Source organism: Dermacentor andersoni, unplaced genomic scaffold, assembly GCF_023375885.2.
Source record: "Dermacentor andersoni unplaced genomic scaffold, qqDerAnde1_hic_scaffold ctg00000756.1, whole genome shotgun sequence".
NCBI lineage: Eukaryota > Metazoa > Arthropoda > Arachnida > Ixodida > Ixodidae > Dermacentor > Dermacentor andersoni.
The window spans coordinates 18475-22500 of record NW_027315434.1 but is presented as its reverse complement, the minus strand read 5'-3'; the positions used below and the strand labels follow the sequence as shown (position 1 = coordinate 22500).

Genomic DNA, 4026 nt, shown 5'->3' with positions numbered 1-4026 from the left:
CCCTGCAGGTATCCGACTCCATCCTGCGGCGGTCTTGCTAGAGGCGCGCACTCGTCACGCTGCAGTAGTAATGCCTCGTTTCCGTCTTTTCGAAGAATTGGCACAACGGTTTGCCACCGTCTCCCTCTCGTGAGGCCGCTGGCGCGTGGCTTTAGCGCTCAACGTACTGTCCATGATGCCGACGCGGTCAAAACGAGTCGACGGACGCACGTTCCCTGTGCGCCGAAGTCTCTCTTGATATGTGATCCGACCCTCAGACAGACGAAGCCAAGGGAAGACCCAAGGCCGCAATGTGCGTTCAAAGAATCAGTGCTCAGTGTGTCCTGCAATTCACACCAAGTCTCGCAGCTGGCTGCGTTCTTCATCGACCCGAGAACCGAGTGATCCACCGCTTAGAGTCGTGAAAAATAGTTTGTTCAATTCAGTACAGTACAACCAGGGTTTTAGGCACGTGGCGTCTCCCTGTGTGTGGTTTCGAAGAGCGCCTTTCGGCGTGCGCTCCTCCAGTCTCGCTCTTTCGGCGGCCGCGTCTCAGCAGCTGAAAGCCTAATGGCACTCCACTCCTGCTACTCGCGCGTGTGTTTTGCGCCCACGCCTTCCTCGCTTGCCCTCGAGGTAGCTTATGCCGTTTGCGCGCACTCGAAGCCGGTTTTACCTGCCATCCAACCACCGGACCCGTGTGTCTCGTGTGCACGTTCACATCGCTCCACTAAAAATTGCAAAGAGCGACAGAGCCATGATTAGGGCTAAGCCGCTGTGGAGTCTTTAACGGCTACACGGCCACGGGCAGGGCTTCACCCCCATCGACGTGCTTCGCTTCAGTCAGCAGTAGGTTCATAGAAGGGCCTCAAACACACACACACTTTCGCATCGGCAGATCGCCGCAGCATAACCGCTGTTGATCCAACAGCCTACTTGAGACGAAAGACAAGAGCCCGGCGCGCGTACTCGCGCAGCTCTCCAAAACCACTCGGCCAGTGCCAGGGACGGCTCCCTGCGCCGGCGCCACAACAAGTCTACTTGAGGCGGAAGACGAAGCCAGCAAGGGCCTGGCCGCAAGTGCGTTCGAATCCGGGACTACAGTCCCTCGTCTGTCCGTACTTCCTCTTTCGACGTGCGGCGCCTTCCCAAAGCGCACAAGTCCGCTAACCGCAGAACGCTTCCGACGTAGCAAAGCCGCGTTTCCTTCGGTACTTCGCAGCAACGCCGCCTTTCCCTCGGCGGCGGGCGAATAGCCTGCAGACGTCGTCGCATTAAACCGCGATCTCGACACCTCGCGCGTCACGAGCAGGAGCCGACCGGCAGCCTCCGGCCCTTTCGGACTCGGTGGCATTTGCCGCGGAGGACGGGAGAGCACTTTAGGCCACGGTTCCTTCCGTACTTGGCAGCCGCACCCTCATACCGACAGTTCCATGACCGACCGAGCGCCACACCGTTCCTTTAGTACTTGGGCGGCAACAAAGTCGGGTCGTTACTCCATACTCGCCGCAGGAAGCGACCGGCAGCCGCCAGACTTTTCAGACTCGGCAGCGTTTGCCGCGGAGGACGGGAGAGCGCTCGCACCACGGTTCCGTGTGTGTACTAAGCGGCAGCGGCATTAGCTCTCGACCGTCAGTTCCTTGACCGACCGCACGCTTCGCCGTTCCCCTCGTACTGGGCAAAGCAGCAGGTCGGGTCGTCTTACTCCCATTCCGCGCAAGAGCGCCAAAGCGGACAGAAAGCCCACCCAGTGTGCGTTACGCCGTTTCTACCCGCGGGCGCGGCCAAGCCAACCGTCCAAGGTTGCAGCCGGCGTCCACTGGGCGCAACAAATTTGGCACGGGGCGCCCCTCAAAATTCAGGCAGTCCCCGGCATGTTCGGGTATAGCCGTCCCCGCGTCCAAGCGGGGCCAGCGGCGGAAAGCGTCGGGCGCAGCGAGCTGCTTCACCCACACGGGGTAGAAACAATGGCGCTCGCCACCCTTCACAATCCGGTAATGATCCTTCCGCAGGTTCACCTACGGAAACCTTGTTACGACTTTTACTTCCTCTAAATGATCAAGTTTGGTCATCTTTCCAACAGACCGGCGCAACCGAAAGGCCGCGCCGGACATCGGTCCGAAGACCTCACTAAATCATTCAATCGGTAGTAGCGACGGGCGGTGTGTACAAAGGGCAGGGACGTAATCAACGCGAGCTTATGACTCGCGCTTACTGGGAATTCCTCGTTCAAGGGGAACAATTGCAAGCCCCTATCCCAATCACGAAAGAAGTTCCACGGGTTACCCAGTCTTTTCAGACAGGGATAAAGACACGCTGCTTCCTTCAGTGTAGCGCGCGTGCGGCCCCGGACATCTAAGGGCATCACAGACCTGTTATTGCTCTGTTTCGTGCGGCTAGGAGCCGCTTGTCCCTCTAAGAAGGTTGTAAGGTGCTGGGAACCCCGCACCTATTTAATAGGCTAGAGTCTCGTTCGTTATCGGAATTAACCAGACAAATCGCTCCACCAACTAAGAACGGCCATGCACCACCATCCACCGAATCAAGAAAGAGCTCTCAATCTGTCAATCCTCCCAGTGTCCGGGCCGGGTAAGTTTTCCCGTGTTGAGTCAAATTAAGCCGCAGGCTCCACTCCTGGTGGTGCCCTTCCGTCAATTCCTTTAAGTTTCAGCTTTGCAACCATACTTCCCCCGGAACCCAAACACTTTGGTTTCCCGGAAGCTGCCCGCCGAGTCATTTGAGTAACTCAGGCGGATCGCTGGTTGGCATCGTTTATGGTCAGAACTAGGGCGGTATCTGATCGCCTTCGAACCTCTGACTTTCGTTCTTGATCAAAGAAAACATTCTTGGCAAATGCTTTCGCAGTAGTTCGTCTTGCGACGGTCCAAGAATTTCACCTCTAGCGCCGCAATACGAATGCCCCCGTCTGTCCCTCTTAATCATTACCTCGTATTCCAAAAACCAACAGAACAGAAACGAGGTCTTGTTCTATTATTCCATGCAAGTTTATTCAGGCGACTCGCCTGCGTTGAGCACTCTAATTTTTTCAAAGTAAAAGCACCGGCCTTCTCGAGGCACACAATGAAGTGCACCAAGAAAGGACCGGCATGATGTTCAGTCCGAGCCGTCGCATCGGGTAGATGCACTACTCGTCTGGAACTGAGATCCAACTACGAGCTTTTTAACCGCAGCAGCTTTAGTATACGCTATTGGAGCTGGAATTACCGCGGCTGCTGGCACCAGACTTGCCCTCCAATTGATCCTCGTTAAAGGATTTAGAGTGTACTCATTTCAATTACGGGGCCTCAAAAGAGTCCCGTATTGTTATTTTTCGTCACTACCTCCCCGTGCCGGGAGTGGGTAATTTGCGCGCCTGCTGCCTTCCTTGGATGTGGTAGCCGTTTCTCAGGCTCCCTCTCCGGAATCGAACCCTGATTCTCCGTTACCCGTAACAACCATGGTAAGCAAGTAACCTACCATCGAAAGTTGATAAGGCAGACACTTGAAAGAAACGTCGCCGGCTCGTGGCCATGCGATCAGCACAAAGTTATCCAGAGTCACCACACAATACGGGCCGAAACCCGATCGATCTTGGTCTAATAAAAGCACCCGTCGCCCAAAGGGCTTCAGGCTCACTGCATGTATTAGCTCTAGAATTGCCACAGTTATCCAAGTAGGAAGAAACGATCTAAGGAACCATAACTGATTTAATGAGCCATTCGCGGTTTCGCCTTATTTCGGCATGTACTTAGACATGCATGGCTTAATCTTTGAGACAAGCATATGATTACTGGCAGGATCAACCAGGTAATCGTTCAACTGCGCGTCCAGCCTTTCAAGCAGGCCGGACGCCGTTTTTGCGATGCCGAGGCCACCTTCAGGCGCCCCAACACGCTTCGTTCTCGCAAAGGGTAGCACTTTGCACAGTCCGAGACGACGGCGTTCGAGCTCGCAACGGCGCCCTCCCCGCAGGGCCGGGTATCGCCACGCGGCAAGAAGCACGCAACATTCTCGATAGACCGGTTGTGTCGACTCGATCGCGGCTTG

At 55.7% G+C, this 4026-nt stretch overlaps 2 non-coding genes across 2 annotated transcripts; both read right to left on the bottom strand.

Moving 5' to 3' along the window:
- Positions 1–247: 247 nt before the first annotated feature.
- On the bottom strand, positions 248–400 carry LOC140214936 (5.8S ribosomal RNA). Its single transcript, XR_011891862.1, has one exon. It is a non-coding gene; the product is annotated as a 5.8S ribosomal RNA (ribosomal RNA).
- A 1574-nt stretch (positions 401–1974) lies between these two features.
- Positions 1975–3789, bottom strand: LOC140214938 (small subunit ribosomal RNA). The gene has a single exon (XR_011891864.1). It is a non-coding gene; the product is annotated as a small subunit ribosomal RNA (ribosomal RNA).
- Positions 3790–4026: the final 237 nt, after the last annotated feature.